This window comes from Elgaria multicarinata, chromosome 6, assembly GCF_023053635.1.
Source record: "Elgaria multicarinata webbii isolate HBS135686 ecotype San Diego chromosome 6, rElgMul1.1.pri, whole genome shotgun sequence".
Lineage (NCBI taxonomy): Eukaryota > Metazoa > Chordata > Lepidosauria > Squamata > Anguidae > Elgaria > Elgaria multicarinata.
In genome coordinates, this window is record NC_086176.1 from 25,093,904 (window position 1) to 25,120,661 (window position 26,758).

Here is a 26,758-nt window from a genome sequence, read left to right on the forward strand (position 1 = left end):
CCCATAGTCCGCTCCTCTTCGCCGCGGAGCTCCGCTCTGAATTGGAGCTCCGCAGTGGAGGAGAGTGGCGCCAGGTAAGGCCCGCCTCCCTCCTCTCCCTTACCTGCATCTGTCCGCGGTCCCTCAGCTTCTTCAATTGAGCCTGTGGCTCTACCAGGAAGTCTGGGCCGCAAGTGTGGCCTAGACTTCCTGGTTGAGCCGCGGGCTCAATTGAAGAAGCTGAGGGACCGCGGATGGACGCAGGTAAGGGAGAGGAGGGAGAAGGGTCTACCGGGCCAAGCCGCCGTCACCACCCGGTAAGGGACCAAGGGGGAGGGGGCCTTACCTGCGTCCATCCGCGGTCTCTCGGCCTCTTCAATTGAGCCCGCGGCTCAACCAGGAAGTCTAGGCCACACTTGCAGCCCAGACTTCCTGGTAGAGCCACGGGCTCAATTGAAGAGGCCGAGGGACCGCGGACAGACGCAGGTAAGGGAGAGTGGTTTACCTGGCCTTCCCACCGCCGCTGCTCATGCGGCGATGGTGGGAGAGCCAGGTAAGGGAGCTCCGGATCAAGGCGAAGGATCCGCCTTCACCTCGATCCTCTTCGCCAAGCTCCGCCGGCCCCCCAATCCGCTTCGCCTCCGCCTTAAGGGTAGGCGAAGCCCCCGCTCCGCTCCTGCTTCTCCGGTTCGAGGAGAAGCGGAGCACATCCCTAGTAGCAATGGAGTCGAATGGCCCTGAGAAAAATACCCTACTCTGTTACTTCTCTATGGTTTTCTAAGATCTTATGCTTCTGCCTGGAGACCCTAAAAATGAGGCTAATTCTTGAGACCTGGAAAGCCTGCTTCCTGCACTCTTTTACTGAACCTGAAAATCCTCCCTTCCAATCTATGTCTGAGGCTTTTTATTCACAAAATTTAGGCCTACTCTCAAGACTTTTAATTTTCCCCTTGCTTTCCCCCACCCTCCAGCATTACCTGATTTTCCTTTACCAGCAGCCCTTACATGCATAGTGTCTTCAGTGCAAAGCTACAGGAGTGACGCCTGTCTGAGTAAGTTGCTCCATCCTGGACATTATGAGCATCATCCCACAGGGGTGGGGGGGTTCACATTTCCTTACCATTGTTTCTCTGCCCCCATGGTTGTCCCTCATCACTTCCTCTTCTGCCCTAAGGGGAAAGAGGAAGTAAACAAAGACCATGTGGCCCATTCAGGGGGCGTTTTAATCATACAGCATTTCCTGCACACAGCAGGAGATCAGGGCACATTCCACTTCTTTCTTTTTTTAAAAAAAAAAGTCAGATTAAAAGGGGTCTATTTTGTGATGGAATAATAAGCAGAAGTCTTGCGGGAGGTAGACATTGTCATCTAAAGGACACTCATGCATCTGCAAGTGGGCAGTAGTGAGCCTCACTCAAGTGTAGAAACTCATTATGCCAGCCAGCCAGCCCAGCAGCACTTTCACACTGTGGAAATGTGGATGATTGACGTCTATGAGCCTATTCAGAAACATGCTCCCTCTCTTCCCCGCCCACCACAACATGGCCAGAATAAGCAGCCAGTAAGTGTTTTCCCCTCCCCCAAACACTTTGATTGGAGGAGAAAATGGTCAGGAACAACGCTGTGGCTATTCTTAATTAGTTAGCCACAGATGTCAATATCAAAGCTACCCCTCACCCCACTCAGCATCTTCCAAATATGGAGATATTCAATTTTATTAATTGATGGGTTTGGAAGTGGCTAATCTCCACTCTGGATATACATCATCATCATCATCATCAGCTGATATTCAACTGCTGAGCCTCTGCTAAGTCTTGTTAGTGTTAGTACATATCTTCAAGTTAGCAATGTATGATAAGTTTCCGAACTTGTCCCATTCGTAACCCTGAACATGAATATTTTTTCCAAAAAAAAGTTTCACACTTTCCCAAATGTCTGATTACATTTTTTTTAAAAAGAATACTTCTTGAAAATATGCATTTTGAAACGCCCCTCCCATAAAATGCACATGTTCATGCTTAAGCCAATGGGCAGTGGGGGAGGGGAGTGCACACTCTTTGAAAAATGCACACAAGAATGTGTACTTTCCCCATCCAAAATATACACTTTTCTCATTCCAATGAACCAAAACAACAGATTGCAAAGGGAAATAGGAGCAAGCTGGTCTGAGCCTGGTTCTCACATCCCTACAGCTAGTGACCACTGATGTGTCCTGGTGCCAGCTCCCTCCATTCCAGCATAGCATTTGCTGATTCCATGCAGAGTGATCTTTCCTGAAAGTGATTCCCAAAAGCATTCCTGTTGGAAAGGGTGTACACTGATTCCGTCCAACTGATTCAACTTGTCCTAAATGAGTGTCCCTGCTGATGCCACTGTTGAGTTGCGACATCTTGTTTTGAAATATATTTATCCTCTCAATTCCATTCGAACTTCTGACAGAAATAGAAATAAAACTTTCAGGGGGGGGGCACTGAAGTGGAAGAACTACTTTGTTCTTCTGTTCTCTGTCAGCAGGATCTGCTGACATCGGGTGTGGTATCAGAGACTGCACGGGTTGAAAGCCACTACGGGTCAGCGTGTTGTGAACTGAAAGTAATGGGGACAGCATTTTGAAGAAGGTTCACCAAGCAGCTAAAAGCTTTCCTCAATTCCACAGAATTCTACAAAGAAGACGAAAACCAATTCAGTCTTAGTCCTAAGCAAGGGGAAAGGGCAGGGAGCTTGGACTCCTGGGTTTGAGGCCAGACTGCTGTCTCTGACCTCAGAGCTAAGAATCAAAACTCTCCTTTGGTTCCCCCAGACACTGCTAGACATTTTGGTGGTCTTCTTGAACAGCTTTGCTTCCTTCCATTTTCTCAAATGGTTCATCCTCAAAGGGACTTTCAAATCCACTTTGAATTTCCTTTGTGGTGAAGTTGGTGACAACCTAGTGGTAGATGAAACTCCCTTGCATTTTGTTTTGGCTGCCCTTGTAATTCTGCTATTGCATCCAGTTCTGGGCACTACACTTCAAGGAGGATGCAGACAAGCTGGAGCTCGTTCAGAGGAGGGCAACCAGGATGATCAGGGGTCTCGAAACAAAGCCCTGTGAGGAGAGACTGAAAGAACTGGACATGTTCAGCCTGGAGAAGAGAAGATGGAGGGGAGACATGAGAGCACTCTTCAAATACTTAAAAGGGTGTCACACAGAGGAGGGCCAGGATCTCTCCTCGATCCTCCCAGAGTGCAGGACACAAAATAATGGGCTCAAGTTACAGGAAGCCAGATTCCAGATGGACATCAGGAAAACTTCCTGACTGTTAGAGCAGTACGACAATGGAACCAGTTACCTAGGGAGGTTGTGGGCTCTCCCACACTAGAGGGAGAGCCCACTAGAGAGCTTCAAGAGGCAGCTGGACAACCATCTGTCAGGGATGATTTAGGGTGGACTCCTGCATTGAGGAGGGGGTTGGACTCAATGGCCTTATAGGCCCCTTCCAACTCTTATGTGATTCTATGATTCTACAGGTCTTCCAGCTTCACCTGAGGAGGACCCCCAACCTTCACTTCAAGTGGCAACTCTGGTCATACATATCAAGTGAGGATCCAGCACTCAATATGAGGGAAAGGACCATAGCTCACTGGCAGAGCACTTACTTTGGATGCAGAAGATCCCGGTTGAATTCCTGGCAACACAAATGTTGGGCTGGTAAAAGCCATCATCTAAAACCCTGGAGGGAGAACTGCTGCCAATCAGTGCACACACTACTGAGCTTGACTGACCAATCATCTTCACTTACAGAATCCATTTGCATCGTGGAATGTATATGGAAGTAAGATATACCCCTTCAATTGTTATTCTGATGCATTCTCTCATACATGCTGCTGCATAAGCATTTCATTCACAATTGCCCAGTTTATAATACAAGAAAGAAAAAAAGACAGATGTTCATAGAGCTCTGCTAATCAAGTTGCCTTAGGAAATGCATGTTTGTTATAATATATATGTATTTAGAGTAATCCAGATTTATGACGTGCCTGCTTATATGGCCACTTGGGGTATATTTCCCCCCTACAAGCATTTAATTATATGACAAGATTTCTTTATGAAAATGACTATTTATATATTGTAATTAGCATGTGTATCTTCACAAGCACTGTTTTCCACCCTACTTTATTAGTGGCCTATTGGGAATTATATTTGATTTAAACAACCACTTAGACAGTATGCTTTGTGGTAGCTATAATAAGAGTATGGAAGCGATGACATAACGTGCATATACAATGGGCTATTTACATGTAAATGTTACAGAAGAGAAAAAAGGCATTTTCATGCCTCGATTTATGTTGTAGTAAGGATGGGGTGGGGGAGGGGGGGAGGAAATCTGAAAGTTAGGAGTAAGCCCCCAAGAGCTTAGACTGAGGTAAGCAAGGGCAAGTATGCATTAGCTAATACATGTGGCTAATCTTAGATAGACTATTTTTGCTTTTCATTTTTCAAATGTTTCTCCCAAGCAAAAACCTGCACATTTGCCTCAAATTTTCATGTTCAGGGGCTGTGGGTGGGTGGGCCAAATCTCTTTTCTCAAAATTCTTTGGGTTTCCCTTGTAATTCTTCAAATATTTCAGAAACGAAATAATCAAATTGCAGCCCTAGTTATTGGATTCTTATCAGTGTGAGGACCGGAATCCAACTTCCTTGAAGGGTTTTTCTTTCCTCCCATACAGGATATCTGGATACCTTGAGTCAAAATGAATACCTGGATCCCATAACACAAAATAAATGTAATTTATTTAATATCATGTTACAAACTGAGCAGGCATTGCATTATTGATACTTGGAGCTGGACACTGTTGCCCTAACCATGGAGGACTCAGATGCTGTTGACCTAACTATGGAGAACTCAGATGATGTCTACACATGCTTATACCTTGGGCAGCAAGTGTAACAACACTGACTGAGGGAGAGAGGGAGAGAGAACTTTGTAGATCAAATACAAGAACTGTGCACAAGTGGCCTCTCAAATTTATCCACCTTATTTGTGGGTAGAGAAATGGGGGGGGGGCAATTTCACCGAATTTCAACGGGGGGGAGGAGAAATTCTCCAACAATTTCTCACAGGTGTAGATCACCATTGGCAAGGGTTGTAGAACAGCTTCTTTCTTTGCTTTTCCTAAGGGTTTTTGTTGTCGTTGTTTCTCTGCACTGCCTCTCCAAGTGACAGCACCATCAACTGTGTTGGCAGCCTGGCCCCCATTTTGCATCCTCCACAATGCCCCATATACCTAGCATCACTCCAGGGCATTGAGCGGAGGGAATGCAGCCATCCCCAAAACTAATAGTGAAGAAAATGTAGAGAAAATAATGAAAATGTGTCTATTTATTTGTAGAAGGTAAGAATAGAAAAATCTCACAAATTTCCTGAAAGTTTTCTTTCCCCATGAAACGGGCTTCCATTTTTCTGCCTCAATCTCAGGGCATTTTAAAATTTATTTTTAATGTGTGTTGGTGGTGTTTTTGACCTTACCTAATCATGGTTAGGGTACTGTCTATATTTATTTATTTATTTATTTATTTATTACATTTTTATACCGCCCAATAGCCGAAGCTCTCTGGGCGGTTCACAATATATTTTTTCTTTTTATTATACATCTCTCCATTGCTCTACGGTCTCCCAGGCTGCCTGCAGTTCCTGATCAAAAAAGGTCCTAGAGGAGGAATGAATTCATGATGTCTTCCCTTGGGTGCAGGAATCCAAGGAAGATACAGGTTGTCAGAGAGATGATTGTACAGTGAAAGACAGGACACTCTCACATACTCCTCAGTCACCTCATACGTCAGGTAAGCATGAGAACCCTGAATCAAACCCATCAGAATTTCACAGGAACAAGACCAATCCCCTTTTCCCACCCAGAGCCTATTGTATACAGCTAAAGGTAGAGCAACTTAATATACCAATTATGGTAACCGCTTCACATTTTGCAAGTGCCCATGCAAATAATATCTAAGCTTCTATTTTCTAGTGAGACCATTCATTTCTCAGTTACATTTTGTCACGTGGTTTGCTTTCTTTCATTCTGGGAAGTTGGAAATGTTTCTACATTAAACTAGTGCTTGGGGAGTCACTTAAGAGTAAGCAGGTAGACAGGCGATGATAAATGGTGCTGGGAAAACATTCTCCTTCCTCAGCACCTTGAGAGATGATAGATTTGCCGGTGGTTCAGTTACCAAAACATTTATGTGGATGCATTAATTCAGGGCTGCTGATGTTCTTATTATGTTTGCTTGTTTGCTTGTTTTGACATGTTTCTACAGCAACGTTTTGGAAACTTGCCGCTTGGAGGGGGTGGTGGGTTTTGACAAAATATAACACTTTCCTCTCGTCATTGTTAAAGTGGTAGGGATGTTCAGATCTATCTATCTCCATCACAGCAAGATGGTTGCCATTTTTAGGTCAAGCTCATTCTATCCTATTTCTGTGCATATCTGCTCATATGAAAATTAGCAGGTTGTTGTTGTATTGTAAAATAATGTTCACAATTTTTATGCATGTACCATTGACTAAAGTGTGCCTGTGTGCATTTTGGCATCATTTTCACAGGGGTGACTCCAGTGACCCCACCAGTCCCCCCTCCACTGCCTCCTGCTGCCACCAACATGCCACCCAAATTTGCCTTGCTAGCAAATTTGCTGACACGGAGGGTTATACGGGAGAAATTTAACTCTCTGTGCTGCTATTATTATTATTATTATTATTATTATTATTATTATTATTATTATTATTGCTGTCCCCATCAAATTTGGCAGAAAGTATCTGCCTTGCAGGAGGGTTTGAGCGGTTCCAAGTACCTCCCTTGCAGTGCTTATCCATGATTTCAGACTGCAAATTGGGTCTGGGAGATGAGAATGGTGCGAATCCATAAAAGGAAACGGAATTTGGAAATTTTGGGGGAAATTGAAATAATGTAGTATCAGCACTTGTTACAGATTGAAAGTTACTTTGTTACTTTAGGAACATAAAATGTAATTATGTCCAAGTTGGTTTGGCATAAAAAATATTACATTTGCGAGCAGAGAAGGAAGTTTCAGAAATAAACACACAGACAACATAGTATGGGATTAAGTAGGGCTTCTTTATTTATGCATATAGATTCTCCACTCCATGGACCTGTGCATGACCACGCAGGAATCAATCTTAATTCTTTAGGCAACTAGCCTGACCCCAGGGCGAGCCACTCTGCTGACAGGGGGTCGGGTAAGCCCCCCCCCTTTCCAACCACACTTGTGTGTTTGGAGAGACCAACCTGCATCATCTCCACTCAGGCTGCACAGGCGAGTAGATGAGACAAGAAGGTCCCCAAAGACAAACTATATCCTGGCATGCGAGCTGTGTAGTCCACAAGGAGCAGGCCTCTGGATTGCCAATCACCATAAAGGTGCCAGTGGGCTTACCGTCCCTATCCTGACTACCCAAAATTCCTGCACAACCCTGCAATTATAATCCACCTAGTTATCCTCCAAGTCTAAAGATCAGCTCCAGTATAGAGTTGGCGAAAACCTGCACATTGCTAAATGGCAGGGGAAATTCCTACTCAGCCCCTTCTGCAAAGAAGATGACTGGTTATTCCTACACAACCTCTCATTTGGATTACAGCAATGCGTTATACGTGGGGATACCTTTGAAAACGGTCCAGAAACTTCAGCTGGTACAAAACAGGGCAGCCCATTTACTAACAGGGACTGGCCGGCGAGATCACATTATGCCAGTCCTTTTACAACTTCATTGGCTGCCAGTCCAGGTCCGGGCCTGATTCAAAGTGCTGGTATTGATATTCAAAGCCCTAAATGGTTTGGGGCCAGGTTACTTGAAGGAATGCCTCCTCCCATATGTACCTGCTTGGACCTTAAGAACATCTACAGGGGCCCTTCTCCATGAGCCCCTGCCAAAGGAAGTGAGGCAGGTGGCTACTAGGAGGAGGGCTTTCTCTGCTGTGGCACCCCGGCTGTGGAACGAGCTCTCCAGAGAGGTCCACCTGGCGCCTACACTGTACTCTTTTCATTGCGAGCCGAAGACCTTTTTATTCTCTCAGTATTTTAACACTTAATTTTCACTTAAATTTAAATTTTACTGTTCTAACTCTGTATTTTAATCTTAAATCAACTTCTGCTTCGTGGTTTTATCCTGGCTGTGCTTTTTATACTGTATTTTGTATTTGTGTTTTTAACCTGTTGGTTGTTTTATTATGGTTTTAATTTTTGTGAACTGCCCAGAGAGCTTCAGCTATTGGGCGGTATAGAAATGTAATAAATAAATAATACACTGATTTATAGGGAGGGAGGGTGGGGCTGAAAACAAAAGAGGCTGAGTGCCTCATGGGGATGAGCCTTCACAGCCTTGGCTCTACCTCTACCTCATGAGGCAGCTCACGTGCAGCTCGTGCTGCGTTTCCTTATGCCTCCCCCCGCCCGCAAGAACCGGCCACCGACCAAGCCATTCCTGCTGGGTGGTGAATGGGCTTGGTATATTAAAAGTACAGTGTATTTAAACAATTATTACAAATTTAATTTACTTTTTAATTTTTTTTTTTTACTGTTTTTGTTGTTGTAACAAATGGAACTACAGTACAAACTCCTCAACTGTTAGGAACACCTGGACTGTAAGGAACCTCTTTGGTTTTGCCAGTTTATGAGGAGCAGGCAAAAAACAATTTAAAAACAACAGAAGAAGAAACCACCAACATTAGTAACAAAGAAAATTATTTATGTCTCCGCTAGTCCTCCAGTGTCAAGACATAAAGCATCCGTTACTTAAAAAGAACTGAGAAAAAAAGAGGGGGACCAAGATGCAATGAATATGCATGAAATGTAATCAGTCTCATTCCCTGGCCTATAGCTATCACTATCAGTTTCAGTCTCTGCTTCAATGGCAGTGCCCCCTAGAGGCAGAAATGCATCTTGCTCTTGCATTTGAGAGTTGTAGTCTCAGTTTGCAACCTAGGATTTGCTTGTCCTTGGTGCACAGAAATTGTAATAATGTGATACTGTACATACTTTTTAGAAATCCTTTGGGGAAGTAAATATCTCAACACTTTGTCTTAAACATTTTATTCATCATGCTAAAATAAAACATCCTATAATTCATTTTTTCTTCATTTTTTTTTTTGGGGGGGGGAAACCAAAAAAGACTTTGAAAAAAATGGTGGAAAAAAACATTTTCCCTAATTTTTCCAGTTGTTTTTTTTTTTTTTGCAGGGGGGGGGCTTCACATCTCTAGGCCTCTCAAAGTCACACTGTTGTATCTAGTTATAATTTTAAAACTACATGCAGCGAGTAGTAGGCACCATAAATGGATGCAGCCTATTTACGTCAATTGTTTCTTTTTATGTGGAATTGGGTTGACTGCTTGAGACCAATGTTAGAAGTCTGGGTTGTGAAAGGAATTGTGGCAGAACCTCACTTCAGTTTTCTGAAGCTTTGGGTTGAGGGTCCTTGGTGGGGGAGGGTGACTTTCCCTGCCACTTGTCATTTTCAAGAGGGAAGACTTTATTCCCCCCACCCACCCGTCCACCCCATGCACGTGAATTCTAGTCCATGACAGGTTATGTCACAATAAAGCATTTAGTCTTTAAGGTGACATGAGACACAATGAAGGTCCTGTAAAGAGAAACTATAAAGTCATTTCTACATTACAGGCCAAAACCGTTTTATAGTAATTCTCTCTTCACGAGGAGCCATTAGGAATTTTAGATCAGTGTGAGATGGGGTCTAGGGATCTTTCATGGGATGTTGTTACAGAACAAGTGCCATTCCCAGGATAATTTGGGGGAAAGCTATTGCACCTAATGTGATATAAAATCAATATAGGTTTGCAGTAGAGAGATAACCTAGGTCATATCTTTGCCTTATGAACAGGTATGAGGAGGTTTTCCTTTATGACATTCACATGCACTAAATAACCTTAGCTAGAAAACATCAAAGTTGCTTGGAGATTTTAATCCTCTTGGGTTTAAGGATGTGGAGTTCTACTTCAGCAAGACTTGGTGCTGGATTAGAAATCATGGATGGCATTGAATTGGTCCTGGAGGCCACTTTACCATTTTTTCCACCATGTTGTTGTTGTTGGTGCTGCTGCTGCTGGTACTGTTGTGGCTTCCACCCTCATCCACAATTCTCTGGAGTTATGTTATCTTTGGCATAGAACATCAGATATGCTATGCTCCTGCCACAGGTAATGATGATACCCACCATTAAGAAACTGTTGGAGACCTCTCCCTTGAGAATTGTGGTGAAATCATCCCCACCTGCCTGCAATATTTATTTTATTTATTTATTTATTGAAATGTTTGTATCCCATCCAGTTATCACTTGGATCCCAGGGTGGTGTACAGATAAAATCAGAACAATATAAACATAAATAATTTACCCAGAGAGGTCCGCCTGGCACCTACACTGTACTCCTTTCGTCGCCAGCTGAAGACCTTTTTATTCACTCAGTATTTTAACACTTAATTTTAACTTAAATTTAAATTATACTGTTTTAACTCTGTATTTTAACCTTATATCAATTTTGCTGCGTGGTTTTATCCTGGTTGTGCTTTTTATATTGTATTTTGTATTTGTATTTTTAACTTGTTGGTTGTTTTATGATGGTTTTAATTTTTGTGAACCGCCCAGAGAGCTTTGGCTATTGGGCGGTATAAAAATGTAATAAATAAATAAATAAATAAACTAAAAATGTATGAAATCTTTAACAAATTAAAACTGGTAGAATTTTTTTAAAAAGCAATAACAGAGTTCAGATCAATTAAACTCTGTGAAACCATGGATAATTTGTTTTCTATTGCTCCATGAATCTTTAAGTGGTAATAAATAATATTAATAAATAGTGATGATGGTGATGGTGATGATGATATTAATGATCATAAGGACATAACATTTCATTTTTATTGTTAATATTATTATGCTTTCACAGCTTTTCTCATGAAATACCTTCCTTTCTAATTCTAGTTTAATGGATTTCAATTAGGCATGTGCTCCGCTCCGGTTAGGAGCGTAGAAGCAGTAGCGGATTGGCCTGCTCCGCCTTACCCAGAGGCGGAGTAGGAGCGGACCGCGGACCCCTAGAAGCAAGGCGAAGAGAAGCGACCATTTTTCGGAGCTCCTATTTCAGGCGGAGCGCTCCGGTCGCCATCTTGAAAACATTTCGCCCATAGGATTGCATTGCGGCAAATAATCACGGATAACTACGTTGTTTTTGAAGCTATCGTTCTGGAAATTCTTGTGCACAGAGAATCGTGGATGGGGGTCATTTTGAGACTACTCTCACCTCTCTGCGTCGTGTGGGTCGTGCGCTAGAATTTTTTAAAAATCGGGTCAACAGCGCGGCTCAAACGGTGATTTTCGGCTTTTCGCCCATAGGATTGCATTGCGGGAAAGAATCGGGGATAACTGGGAGGGGTTTAAGCTATCGTTCTGAAAATTCTTGTGCTTAGACAGTCGTGGATGGGGGTCATTTTGAGACTACTCTCACCTCTCTGCGTGGTGCGGGTCGCGCGCTAGAATTTTTTTAAAAATAGGCAGGAAAAATACCTTTTTCAAAGGGCTGAGGGGCAGAGTCAGCTCCCGGTCATGATCACATGATCCCAAAGTTAGAGGAGGGCATAGGCAAAATGGGTAACTTGGGATTCTGGGAAACTTCTCTTTCTTCATCTGAACGGGCTTTTCCCAGTGTTTTTTAAAACAGTAGCCCCACCAAATGCACAAACACAACCTGAAATCATATACTAAGCCAAGAATAAGAGATAGAAACACAGCACTGCTACCCACCCTAACTTTGGGGGACAACTGAAAAGATGTGGTGCAAGGGGATGAGCTCCCCTAGGGCATCTCATCGTGGACGTGCCCCCACTCTCTCCTGCACTGGAAGGCCATTAGAGCCTTCCAAAGAGAGTAAAACGGTGGAGCAATGCCTATCATGAGTCGAAGTGAGCGTTTACTTCTTAGTGGTGGAGCGATGCCTATTATGAGTTGAAGTGAGCATTTACTTCTCAATCTCAGAGCTGTTGGTGAAGCAATGGCTGTCTTGAGTTGAACTGGCAGCTACTTCCCCCTCCCCCGGGCACGTCCCCCTATTACTGGTAAAAGACAGATATATCCTTTTAAAAAAAATTCTTCTTGCTGTTTATTGAGCAACACTGCTGCTTTTAATTCCACCCCTCCTTTGTTTATTTATTTATTTATTCCATTTTATATGCATTACTGGCTTATCCTTGGCTCTCTTCCTTATGCCCCCAGAAATGCCAGCTGCATGCCTGCCTGCCTTCCCTCCCTCCTCCCCTGCCCACCTCGCAGGGATGTTGTGTGTGTGTGGCTTTGACTCAGGGGAGAAGTCCTTCCTGCGCTCACTTGAAGTTTTGGAAGTTCCAAATTTTGCAGGTTTAAGCCCCGCCAAAAAACAGGGGATGATGGGACTGCCTTGAGTCTCGGCGTGCGTATGTATCCCTGGATAAGCTGTCATGGTGGTGAGTTTGAGGTGTTTTTTTAACGTGCAAAATTGACGGAGCTATGGAAAGGGGTGTTGGATTTTCATAAATTCCCCAAAAATCAGGGGATGATGGGATTTGCTTGAGTCTCGGCGTGCGTATGTATCCCTGGATAAGCTTTCATGGTGGCGTGTTTGAGGTTTCTAACGTGCAAATTGACGGAGCTATGGAAAGGGGTGTGAATGGGGTGCCCGATTTTCAAAAATTCCCCAAAAATCAGGGAATGATGGGATTGCTTTGAAACTTGGCGTGCGTGTGTATACCCCCATGTGGTGTCATGGTGCCAAACGTGAGGTTTCTAACTTGAACAGAAAAAAAGTTGTTTACTTTTTTAGCTTTCAATGCAAGCCTATGGGGGGAAAAAACGGAGCTCTGATCCGGATCCGGAGCTCCGAGCGGAGCGGAGCAGAAGTGGGCGGAGCGGGGGCGGAGCGGAGCGGCCCGATCCGAAAATGGCGGATCTGCAAGTGAAGCGGAGTGGGGGGTCCGTGCACACCCCTAATTTCAATGTATTGATCCCTGAAGAACAGTAAATCTAACCTCCATTCTTGATGCCTTGCTGTGGTTGTGGGCATGCATGTACCTCAACCCTCTCTATTTTACTTTACATTATGTGCATATCTTTCTTTCTCTGCTAGTTATGGGAGGCAGGCAGTTCGCCCAACATACATCCCCCACACACACCTTATGATTTTGGAAAATAAATATTTGATCCAGTTTGGTTCCATTCTCCTTCTGTTCCTCATTTATCATTTTTGAGTTTGGGAACATATACTTATCAAAGACTCTGGAGACATTTTTAGACAGTATATTTTTCAGCAATTTGAAAAAAAAAAAGTATTTTTCAGCATCTTTCATGAGAGTTTTAGCCATGTTTAAGGTACAGCTTTTTCACTTACTCCAGTAGAACCTATCTATTTTTGTTTACCATTTGTTCATTAGTGCTGAGGCTGTCATGTACAGTTGAAGGTCATTCTACTGTCTACTTGTTCATTATTGATCATCCCGATGCAGCCACAACATCACTGAATATTTGTCACCTTTTAGTTTATTCAATATGTGGATGTGTTGTCATTGCTTTATCCTTGTACTCTTGTACTCATTGTCAGATCAAAAAATGGCAGCCTCTAATTTCAGACAAAGCTCTTGCTATATTATGGAACTAAGTCATTAAAATCCCAGAATCACTAAGAAGTGCCCCCCTCCATCTTCATAAATATGTGGACCTAGGATTGACCCAGGCATATTGAAAAGTACTTACATAATTATAAGGCAGTAGTTATGTTATTAGAGGGCACTGCCTACAAGTTCTCAAAGTCAAACATAGCCCACAAGAGCCATGGCTAGACCAGGCCTATATCACGAGATTGTCCCCGGATCATCCCTGTGCATGCAAGTGACACACAGGGGATCTCGGGAGCAGGCCGGGATGACCCTTCCATTTGCCTGGGATAATCCTAAGGTCTAGCGAAGGCCAAGGAAGAAATGGATTTATTTAGTATCTGTAGTCTTTCTATAGGTGGATATACTCAAGGCTGCATACAGAGTTAATATAACAACAAGATAATCTAAAATACAATCTGAAATTGACAGTAATGACAAGCAGCAACTATAAATCAGCAACCATAAACCATGCCAACAAACTGATAACGAAAACACATCATCTAGTGGTCCTAAAAAAAAGTCAACTGCCATAAAAGAGTTCTAAGTCCATGCTTAAAATTAGGCAAATATGAGACAAATATCTCTTTGGAGGCCATGACAGAATTTAGGGGCCACAAGCAAAAAGGCTCTGACTCATCCCATGAGCTGAGCCTTTTTTGGCAGTCTGACAGAGAGAAGGGCTTCAGAAACCAAATGACGATTTCTGGCACACTCATATGGGAGGATGCAGTCCTGGGCTTTTTAGGGCATTTGGATGTCTAACTACAAGCTTGCAACTAAGAAATGTGTGTGTATGTCTTGCTAAGTGGTGAGATTAATTTTGCCTAAGGAAGGATGAATCTGCTAATTTTTTTTTCTCTATTTCTCATTTTTCCTATCTTAAATTCATTCCATCCCATTTCTGTGTTGGTGTGAGACTTTTTTTTTTAAGTATGCATTTCTGTCCATATCCCCCCCTTATGTGTTTATTTATTTATTGCATTTCTATACCCCAATAGCCGGAGCTCCCTGGGCTGTTCACACAAATTAAAACCATCAAGTAAGTTTTAAACTATAAAACTTAAACCACAAAATAAAAATACAGTATAGAAGTACAACCAGAGCTACAATGCAGAGATTTAAAATAAAGGTTAAAAAAACAGCAAAGAATAAGATGGTTAAATATGAAAATACTGGGGAAATAAAAAGGTCTTCACCTGGCATTGAAAACAGTACAATGTAGGTGCTAGGCGAACCTCTCTAGGGAGTTCATTCCACAGCATTTCTGTACATAGGTTCGGCCAATATACTCATTTTTTTTCGATGCACACCTCCCTAATATATGCAATTGTCTACACTTGTTCACATATCTATGAATCTGACTTGGGGATACTGCGCAGGACTGCCTTTTTTCGAATCACATGGATTCTACAGACTTGCAGATGTTTTTGGGTAGGATTTTTTTTTTTTTTACTTGTATGCAGCATTTGTCCTAACACACATTAAGACAAAAGGGGCAATTAGCATAAATGTGCACGTTTGTCAACAGGAATGAAATTATCATGCATCCCTAAAATAATAATAATAATGATTCTCTCAATGAGCAGATGATGGAACTAAAGATGTCTGAAAATCTGCCAAACACAGATGGTACAGATCTTTTTTTTAAAAAAATGCATATCTCTGTAGAGTACCTCTGTGTTAAAAAAACCACACACCACAGGATTGCTGGGGGAAAGGGCTGGAGATGTCATGTTTGTTTATGATGTCATGAAATCAACCCGCAAACTTCTGGGAGTGGCTAGTCATGAGCATGCTATATATTGCCAGGGTCAGGCAGAAGGTACATCTCCAGACATTTTTGACTTCAGCTCTCAGAAGCTCCTGCCAACATGGCCAATGTTCAGGAATGCTAGAAGTTCAAGTCAGAAACATCAAGGGATCTGCTTTCTTTCCACCCCTGTTCTAAGACATTACATATTTCACCTGATATAGTATAATAAACTTCATTTACCCTAGATAGTTTCTTTCCACCTTAAATTTCATTCTCTTTTCAAAATCTTAAGAGGAAGCCATTTAATTTTAATTGCAGTTCTAGAATTAAAAGCTGATTCAGTAATTCAATTAGGACAGCATATTGCCTAATTAGCATGCACTAAACTTTCAATATAGTTTATATTCTGTACTTCGAAACGTCCATTCTAAAATCCCTAATCCATCAGTTTAATTAATTAAAGTACATTTTGTATCATCAGTATGGAAAAATGGAAGATGAGGCAATTCTATTTATTTGTAAAAAGAATAATAAAATGTGTTGTTAAAAAAAAATGTGTTAAATAGGTAGGTGGGAAAGCCTACATAATATTTGGTCTTTTCAGTAAATATGTGCATACTTAGCCAATGCACAAGTTACTATCATTATTAGTATTATTAAGCTGGTGTATGTAGTTGTAGTTGTAGGGTCAGGGTGAACCATTACTGCAAACATGACTAGTGCTAGATCTACATTAGAGTCTTGCAAAGTGGGTCTCCTCTGCCTCAAAATCTGATCTGGAGCTCTGTAGAGGTGATTCTCAGTCTTGATTTCAGAGCCCCTCCCCTCTCTCTGCCTCATCGAATTACCTTCAAAGAACCGTTCAGTATTTGGGTAACTGGTATTAACAGAAATGCTTACAGCTACCTCATTTTTAAAGATAAAGATATAAAATGTGGCACAGTGATAGTGCATAGGGAGAGCTTTAGCTCCACCAAATTTGAATCACATCGGTTCATGCTTTGATTTTTTTTAAGGAATTTTTAAATAGAAATTGACAAAATGCTTACATCTGCCTAATATTTATAGATAATGAGATGAAATATGGCAAAGTGATACTTCTTAAGGAGGGCTGTAGCTTCACCAAGTTTGAATTAAATCCTTGATATTTTAGGGTTTTTTAAATATAAAATTCCTTACTCCAGCCTTCTCCAACCTGGTGTCTGCCAATTCTATTGGACGGACACCCCTTTGCACCCAACCACTGAAATAAAGAACCTGCCTGTGCATTACTCAGGTGTAGAAACTTTCTCACTCATGATGGCAGCCATCCGAGCAGCACTTTAACACTGCGGAAATGTGGATTATATGAGTCCGAGCAGAAACGTGCTCCCTCTCAGCAGACACCAGTTGCTGTTTCCTAGTTCCCTGAACACTGCGATTGGAGGAGAACACCACTGTGGCCATTCCTATTGGTTAGCCACAGAAGTCAATATGAAAGCTACCCCTCACCCTACTCAGCGTCTTCCAAATGTGGAGATACACACCCACACCCACACCCACACAGCAGGTTAATTCTGGAGACTTTAGAAGCTCTGACCGAGCATGTCTCCACTCTGAGAGTATTCGATGGGTTTGGAAGTGGCCAGTCTCTGCTCTGGAAGATCGAATGCTCTGTGGATTTTCATGGTTACCAGGTAATTCCAGGGCGGAGTGCACACCCCTAATCTACACTCCTCCTTAAGATGTCGGACTTGGCTACGGTGACACATGCCTTAGTTACCTCCCGTTTGGATTACTGTAACATGCTCTACGTGGGGCTGCCTTTGAAGAGTGTTCGGAAACTTCAGCGGGTTCAAAGAGCTGCAGCCAGATTGTTGACTGGGGCTGGTTACAGGGAGCATACAACTCCCCTGTTAAAACAGCTTCACTGGTTTCCGCTCTGTTTCCAGGCACAATTCAAAGCGCTGATTATCACCTATAAAGCCCTTTAAGGCTTGGGTCCAGATTATCTGAAAGACCGTATTCTCCTGTGCTCTGAGATCTTCCAAGGAGGCCTTTCTCTCAGTCCCACCAACATCCCAGGCATGCCTGATGGGTACACGGGAGAGGATCTTCTTGGTGGCTGTTCCAAGGCTCTGAAACTTCCTTCCCAGGGAGGCAAGGGGCTCATCTACACCAAGCAGGATATTCCATTATGAAAGAGGTATGAAAGTAATATATAAAAGTCAGGAGCCACACTACTGCTTTATAGCAGTATTAAAGTGCACTGCAGGATCTACATTACTACTTAGTTGTGGCATTGAAGTGCATTGACAACTGTTGGGGCCCATGACACATCTACACCAAGCAGGACATAGCACAATGAATGCTGTATGAAAGTGGCATATGGTATGTGTCAATGGGCCCCAACAGTTGTCAGTGCACTTCAATACTGCTATAGAGCAGTAGTGTGGCTCTTGCCTTTTATATACCGCTTTCATACCACTTTCACGGTGGAATATCCTGCTTGGTGTAGATGAACCCTGGGTTGGCTCTCTCTGTGCTACACTTTCGGAGCAGGCAAAAACTTTTTTGTTCCAGCAGGCTTTTGAAACTACCCTGGACCCGTGTTAATGTATTGGACTTTTACCCCCTTGTAATCTGTTACTGTTTTTTTTTTAAAGTAACTTTTTTTAAAATTTTACTACAGGTTTAATCTATTTTAACTTTTGTTAATTTATATGTTTTAATTGTACATGTTTTAATCCTGTAAATTGCCTTGAGTGCTTACCTTACTCTAAGGAGTTGGCTGATGGCTGGTAGTCATTCCGGGACTCTTTATGATACCATTTTTATTTCATTCTGTCTCTGCATCCTCTTCAGCTGCTTGAGCTTTCAGAAAAGCCCCGTAGAGGACTTAAACAAGAGTTCTACTGCCTGCTGAAGGATTGAAATCTGAGTAAAGCATTTTAGGTTTGTGTTGTTATTAAAAGTCCTTTTCAGAAGAAGGAGGAGAAGGAGAACTGAGCTTTCAGGCACTACTGCAGATGGATGAAAAAATCATTTTAGTTTATTGCTGATCTGATAAGACTTTACAAAAATTTAGAAGTTGTTCATATTCAGGAGAGACAGAACTTGAGATTCACTCATTCATTTTTAATTCAATTCAGGAGAAAGTGAAACTAACAGATTCGCCCTTCCATAGAGGAGGATTCTGAACGTTACAGATGGAGGCAGCAGTGGGAACCTATCCACAGGAACCCAGATCCATGTGGCAAATATGGCGTCGTTCTTGAGTGTCTTTCCCCCATGTTGATAAGGTTGGGCAGCTGCATCAAATCAGCCTTAACATCTCCATCTTCACTATAGAGGGCATCTGCTGTTGAGCTGTGGCTATACCTTCTAAGGCCTTAGCTAGGCCGGGCTTTATCACGGGGCGAACCCCGAGATCGTCCCTGTGCATCCAAATGATGCACTGGGGATCCCGGGATCAGGGAGGGATCATCCCTCCCTTGCCCCAGGATAGAGCCCTCCCCTTTGGGCTCGCTTTTTTCATGAGCCCGAGACCGCGGAACGTGTGGCCCGTTGCCATGGTTTGACCTGGCTATGCGCAATTCATCGCACGGAGCCAGGAGCCACTGTGCCCATCGGGGGTAGGGCGGGGAGCAGGAAAAGTAATTAAAATTTAAAAAACCCTTACCTTTAGTGCATGAACGTTCATGCGCTCCTTCCTTTTTTTAAAAAAAAATGGCAGGTGCAACACCTCTCCTCCTGAGGTCGTTGCGCCTCATGTGTAAACAGAGGAGGGATCTCACATTAATCACAATGCGAGATATTCCCTCCTCTGTCATGGACTATGAGGTACGTCTAGCTAAGGCCTTAGTTGCCTTGAGGGCTCTTTGGGCTCTACTGCAGGCTAAGGACTGAAATGTTAAATGTTAAAAGAAATAAGCAAAATGTTACAATGGTGAGTTCCAGCCCTCTACAAGCTGACATCCTCCAGATGTGTTGGACTACAATTCCCATCATCCCTAGTCAGCATGGCCAATGACTCACCTTCTGGCTAGCTTTAATATAAACCCAGCATTCTGCCCATTTGCTTGCATTTCACACAATCTAGATTTCTATTTTATTTTATAGTGAACACCGCTGGTATATAAATCTCGCCCATTTTTTATTCTGTACATGGATGCAAGAGGGATTTCAGGGTCAAAAGGCAGGGCTCCTGCTTCTTATGGGTTTTCATGGTCCAGCAGGTTGTTTATTTAAGAGCTGTAGGGGTGCCGTTTCAGCACGCAAGACTCCTCACAAGAGCTGCGGAGCGAAGAACATGGGAAGATAACAGAGCAACCTAATCCTATGGCTCAAGAAAGAGATGGATGGGGTAGAAAACCCCTACTTGCTATTGCAATTCATTTTATAGTCACAGCTGGAAGACAGATGTGATATTGAGCCTGTTCTGTAACTCACAGAATAGGTCAAAAGACTGTCATTAAAAGAGGTATAAAGACTCGAAAAGGGGAATAGGCAACTGAGCTGGCCTGCTTTGTCTGAGCAGAAAATCTGCTAGTCTGGTGATGTCAAGACCCACCAGAAGGGCACGGGAGGCTTAGTAAGTTCAGAAGCTGCCAAGTTGGACAGTGTGAATAGGCACAGCAGTGGAGCAAAGAGCAACGGGATGTTATTTCATGACTTGGTCAAATGAAGCCAATGTCAGAGCAACAGCTAGCCATTGCTTTGCCGCTCTTGGCCTAACCTCCTCTATTTGCAAATGTGACTGCTGGAAAGCAGTGTGATGACCTTTCTCATCTATTCTATGTAGACCGCATAGGTAGAAAAAGCAGGGAGGTTCAGAGTGCATCATTTGTGTAGTGTGTGCAGCTCCTAGGTTGGATCACAGGTTATTTTACCTTTCCTGAAGAGAAGGGATTCTTTGGTCTATGGAAAGCTTTTGATCCAGTAGAGAGATCCTGCTGGCAGAAGGTGGGGAAAGACAGACTTTTCTGATCCCTCCTCCCCTGCAGCCCCCAGCACCACATCCCACACTATTCCAGTGGGTCACTGGAGCAGCTAGAGCAGATTTTCAGAGGGAACAAGGGGCTTCTGCTTGGGGCTTCTGCTTGGGGCTTCTCTCACTTACAGGATCAAAGTCTGGATCAAAACCCAGTACACCGATACAGAAGGCAGCAGTTAACGAAATCAAACAAGTGTAATGCACACAACACACAACTGCTAATATGTAATACATTTGAAAGCTGGGTTAAGAGAATACTTTTCATCAGATATATCAATTTATATATTCTATATATATACAATATCATCACTGAAACAAGAAATAACAGTGATACAGTTTATATTAACAAGCTGACATAGCTGAATAAAGAGTGTTTAGACAAACAATTGATCCATCAACGATAAGGAACAAATGCTAAGCTGAAAATATTTTATACGAAGAGGACAAATGGTTTTTTCAATATTATTTTTACAAAGAGAATAAACGAGGCAAATAAACCACACTGTTTTTACAAAGAGAACAACTTATTCAAAGGGGACAAATGAGAACAACCTTTTCAAAGAGAACAAACTGCAAGTATCCCGGGGGAAGGGGGGTTTCAACCTGTTTCATGAGAAGCTTCATCAGAAAATGTTGCTTATTAGCACCATTGTGAAAGCATCAAAATTTGGCCCTTCAGTGTTCTCTAGATGACCATGGGCCCTTCCACACACCGTACTGAAGGTGCATGCATGCGTCCCAAGTACGACCCCAAAACGATAGTGTGGACTACAGCCAGAAGAGACGGAGGCAGCAGCGGCTGGGGAATCCGGGCGTGTCCTTGCCGCCGCCGCCTCCCTGCTGGCCTCCTGCTGCTGGGGTAAGAGCGACCCAGGTCGGAGAGCTCGGCAGAGGCGGAAGCCGAGCTCTCCGACCTGGGTCGCTCTTACCCAGGCAGCAGGAGGCCAGCAGGGAGGCGGTGGCAAGGACGCGCCCGGATTCCCCAGCCTCCTCCTCCTCCATCTCTTCTGGCTGTAGTACACACTATCGTTTTGGGGTCGTACTTGGGGCGCATGCATGCACCTCCAGTACGGCGTTTATACCACCCAATAGCCAAAGCTCCCTGGGCGGTTCACAAAAAATAAAACCATTCAATGTATAAAACAAACAGTATAAAAACATTATATAAAATACAATATAAAAGCACAACCAGGATAAAATCAGCACATTCAACATACCAATGTTAGGGGTGGGTGAATTTGTCTGTTTTACTTTGAGATTTGAACTTTCAAAATCCCAAATTCTTTTTTTCCTGATTATATCTTATAAAAAAAGAAAAAGAAAAGAAATTAAATTAATTTTCCACCCATCTGTACCATCCAAATTCAATAGGTACAGCTATTCTAAGCATGGAGAGGACCGTGTTGTACCTTCCTAATTAAGCACCAACATGATGGAAAACACAGGGCATTCTAACCCAGACTTTTAAGAGGAAAGCACTCCTAGTGCTGGGCCTGGATGGATGGATCTGACTGTTTTGGTTTTTCCCAAATTCATTTTAAAAAAGTAAAAATAAATAAATAACAGTTTCAAGTTCATTTCGCCCTCACCTAATTATGCAACAATATGATTGAAAACACAGGGTGTTCTAACCCAGGCTTTTAAGAGCAAAGATTCAAAGGCCTGGGAATTGATAGATTAATATGACTGTTTTAATTTATCCCAAATGTGTATGTGTGTTTAAAGAAAACAACAATTTCAAGTTCATTTTGTACCAAATGTTTATTGATTGATTTCATTTCCCTACTGCCCAATAGCTGAAGTCCTAAAGATGAAGAGCATGAGAACGAGAAGGAGGAGGAGGAGGAGGAGGAGGAGGAGGAGGAGGTCCCTAATGTATTGGGTCTGATAGTTATGATTTCTAATATTGGTGAAATTGGAATTCTGCACAATGGATTCTCAAAATTCTCCTCCATTGGGTGAACAATTTCATTGAATTTTTCTATGGGAAGAAGAGATTCTCCAGGAGTTTCTCCCAGTTAGGGCTGACCATTAGCAAGAGTTGTAGCACAGCTTCTTTTTGTTTTCCTGTGGGTTTGCTTCCCCACCACCACCACTCTCACTGTAACAGCATCAACTATGGCCATGGCTAGACCAGGCCTATATCCCGGGATTGTCCCAGGATCATCCCTGTACATCCAAATGACACACAGGGGATCCCGGGAGCAGGCAGGGATGACCCCCTCCATTTGCCTGGGATAATCCTAAGGCCTAAATTGGCAGCCTGGTCCCAAATTTGCATCCTCCACAATGCTCCATAACTAGCATCATTCCAGGGCATTGAGGGGAGGAAAGTTTTTCTTCATGCCCCCCATGAAGAAAAACTGGAGACAACTTGGCAAAGTGGACTTTTATATCAGGGTAAGCAGGGAGGTAAGGAAAGGAAAATCTCAGGATTTTTCTGAGAAAAATGTCTTCTTGATACCCCCCCCCTTTTGGGCTCAACTCTAGTGGTCATTTTTTAGGGTTCATCACCATTCCCACGGTCTTCCAAACATTAAATTTCTGAGGACAAATATGGATTCATCTTTTTCTGTAATACATATTATTATAATGCTTCTACTTCCCTGAAAGCCCTGTAGCAGGTGTAAGGGGCCAGAATTGTGTCTTGATCCAGGGAAGAGATGGAGCTAGTGCTGTGCCAAGCTCTGAACTCAGATTTCCTGAAACTTTTCTTCCCCCATTAAAAAGGCTTCCATTTTTCTCTCTCAATTTGATTTTCTTTGGCAGTGTTTTTAACCTCACCTTATCACGACTGAGGTGGCTGATAGAGCTGTGTTTTTCTTCTTTATATTACCTGACTCTTCATTTCACTGCAGCCTCCCTTATTCTGATCTGACCCTGAAGTACTTCCTATGGGGGGATGTACCATATGATGACTTCCTCTGGGCTCTAATTGAAATGCAGGAATCTGAGGAGGCTAGAGGTTGCTGAATAGATGATTGTACAATTAAATACAGCACAGACACACACTCACACTCCTTGGCCACCTCATGAGTAAAGTAAGCACAAGAACCCTGCACCCAATGCATAAGAATGTCTCTAAAACGTTCTTGCCTTTGAATTTCTTTTCAAAAGCAGTTTCTTTTCTATCAAATTGAATGAGAATGGTTTGAAAATGCAGTCCTAAGTGAAATGCAACATTTCTGATTGATATCAATCATATATGCATGTAGCTTGACTGCAACCATCACTGTCTGAAATGAAGCTTTTCAAAGACAAGGCATTGGCTGTTGGACAAGTAATTTCCACTGCTAATACATATGAATATTGTCCCTACTTCCATTATTATATTGCAGCTTGTCAAATTACTATGAATAAGGACAGATATTTTACACTCTATAATAGGAAACTGTCAGCTTGAACAGCTACCAGTTATAATTGCAAACTTCTAACAAATATATTTTTATGTCCCACTTTCCAAATTATTCACTTGGCAAGCATAAGAATGTTCCCATGGTGGCTTTTTTAGGGGCTAGGAGTTCTTCCCTTTGCTTGAAAATGTGTCTTTTCATCATCTTTTATATCCAAATAAAAAAGCCTTGCAACTTGAAACAGTATTTATTTTGTTCATTTAGTGGTGATCCTGTGAATGGGATGTGGGGAGCAAGAATTACACCATCAGGTCCCACCCCCCACCTTCCGCCCCCATGAAACATTCATCAGACTCCTAACCAAAACCCTTGAGATTGTTATATTTTTGGTACACCAGTCATCATATTTATGAGCCAAGCAATAGTGAACTTTAAAACTTCCCCCAAATAAATGCAAATGAGAATAATGTTCATAGCTTTTTATATTTTCTGCCCTCCTCCCATTATGTTGGGGATTTCAATGAATAAAATCTTGTTATTCAATGATACCCGTGTAATAACACAGTAATAGATGGATGAAAATAGTGATGCTAATTCCAAATGGACCTCTCTGCAATTCTCATGCAATGCTCAGCCACTTAACTGGCCCATCAGGATACATAAGAATCCAAGATTGTGTAGGTGACCGAGAACCTCTTTCAGTGAATTCAGTTTTAGAGATGCTCCATCATCCCAGTGATGGGTGGGGCGAAAGACAAATGGGGCAAAGACAAATCCACCAGAACAGTACCAATAATAATAATAATAATAATAATAATAATAATAATAATAATAATTCTTACCTGCCTCTCCATCCTGGTCAAGGTGGGGAACAACAATATGTATAAAATACATAAAATATTGATTAGAAACATAGTATACATTGTTAAAACTTCCTAAAAACATACAAAAAGCATCCTAAAAGCATCCTAAAATTCCACTGGATAGGCTTGACAGAAGAGATCAGTGTTTATAGCTTTCTTAAATGCTAAAAGACTGTTAAGTTGACAAATCTCCTCCGGCAGGCCATTCCAGTCTGGGAGCAGCAGAGGAAAAGGTCCTCTGAGTAATACCTGTCAGCCTAGTTTTGGTTGGCTGAAGTAGCTTCTTCCCGGAAGACCTGAGTGTGCGGGGTGGATTGTACGGGAGAAGGCGATCCCGCAGGTAGCCTGGATCCAAACCATGTAGGGCTTTAAAGGTGATAACCAACACTTTATATTTCACCCGGAAACTAATTGGCAGCCAGTGAAGAGATTTTAAAACTAGTGTAATGTGGTCACCCCTAGGTGTACCGGTGACCAGCCTGTCTGCCATATTTTGAACTAGCGTCTTTTAGCTTAAAGCTCTTACTGACCCTTAGGACAGGGGTTTCAAACATTTAGAATGGCAAAAAAACCCTGCAAAAGCCAGAAAACCACGAAATGATTGGCAGTTAAGGGGAAAGGATGTCAAAGAAATCTGTAATATAATAACTTTGGTTTTCTATTCATCCGATCCATGGACTTTACAGTGTATTGGCCATTTCCAAGTTACAGAGATTCCACAGACCTGCGGAACATGTTTTTTTGTGTGTGTGTGTGTTTTTGTTTGTTTGTTTGTTGTTGTTTGCTTTCTGGAGATTGTACAAAAATGTAGTCATACACAAAATACGAAGGGAGAAAATCAACAGCCCAAAATGTACATTTCCCCTCAATAGGGTAAAGCCAGTAAATGTGGATTTGTGGGATGGGCGGTTGCACATTTTTCAATTTTCTTTTTACTTTTGGGGGAGTTTTGGTTTTTTTGCGATCAGTGCTCATGTGCAATAATTAATACAGATTAATGCTAATGCAGATTGGCACATTTGTGTACTTGTGCAAGTGTGCATTGGTGCACATACAAACTGGCAACAGAAGAATGAAATTCTCCTACAAAAAAAATCTGATTCTGTCCGTGAATGGATGATGGAATGAAAAACACTATGTAACACAGATGGAATAGATTTTACAAAATCAGTACATCCTTGTGTGAGGCCAGTAGAAGGGGTGTGTGGCCCTCTGGGAAAACCTGGAGGATCAAATAGGGACCCCATGTGGGCTGGATAGGCTGTGAGACTGAGGTTCAAATCCTCTGACCTAGGAGAAATGGCAGGCTATCTTAGCAGCTCAGCTTTGTCAAAGATTATACTGCTTTCCTTTCCCTTCTGTCAGCAGTTTAGTTGGCATAAACCAGTCCACAGCCATATAGCCCTCACCTGTGGAGGCCAGTTGGGTTGCAACCATGTATATGGCCACTGGTGGATGGACCTTCCAGATTTGGCATGTCTTCCCTCTTCCAGGGCTGTTAACAAAAGTAGAGCTTTGATTTATACAGCGGAAGTTGTCATGTCATCAAGAAAGTAATCTATTGCTTTTTATAGTAGGCTTTGAAATGCTAAGCAAGGATTAACCATTAGGGATGGATAGTCAGTTTCACTTTCTCTCACATTCAGTTTAAAAACAAACCAACAAAAACCTAAAGTTCTTTCTGTCTCAGATATGAGATCATTTGCAACCTTTGGTGAATTCTTATCAAAAACCAATTGAAATGAAATTCGTACTCATCTGCATCAGCCGAATTTAATAATTAGTGCTGTTCCCAACATAGAGAGGACCATATTGTACCTGCTGGCCATATAGCTGTTAAAGATGAACATCTTGCCAGAAAAAAAATCAAGAGATGGCAGATCTATTTCAGTACTAACTTGGTTGAATATACGGGAGTTCAAACCCAGACATTTAAGAGCCAAGCACTCAACGTCCTTTGCTAGGATTACAGACAAACCTAATAGTTGTATTTTTATTTTGGGTTCTTTAATTTCAAATTGTTCCCATGCAAAAGAGGATGAAATGTGTGAACCTTGGAAGATTATTTTCTAAAACAAACTAAAACAAAATGCATACCCATTCCTATGAACCAATCATTTCTACCCAACCTGGATTGATATTTGTGGCA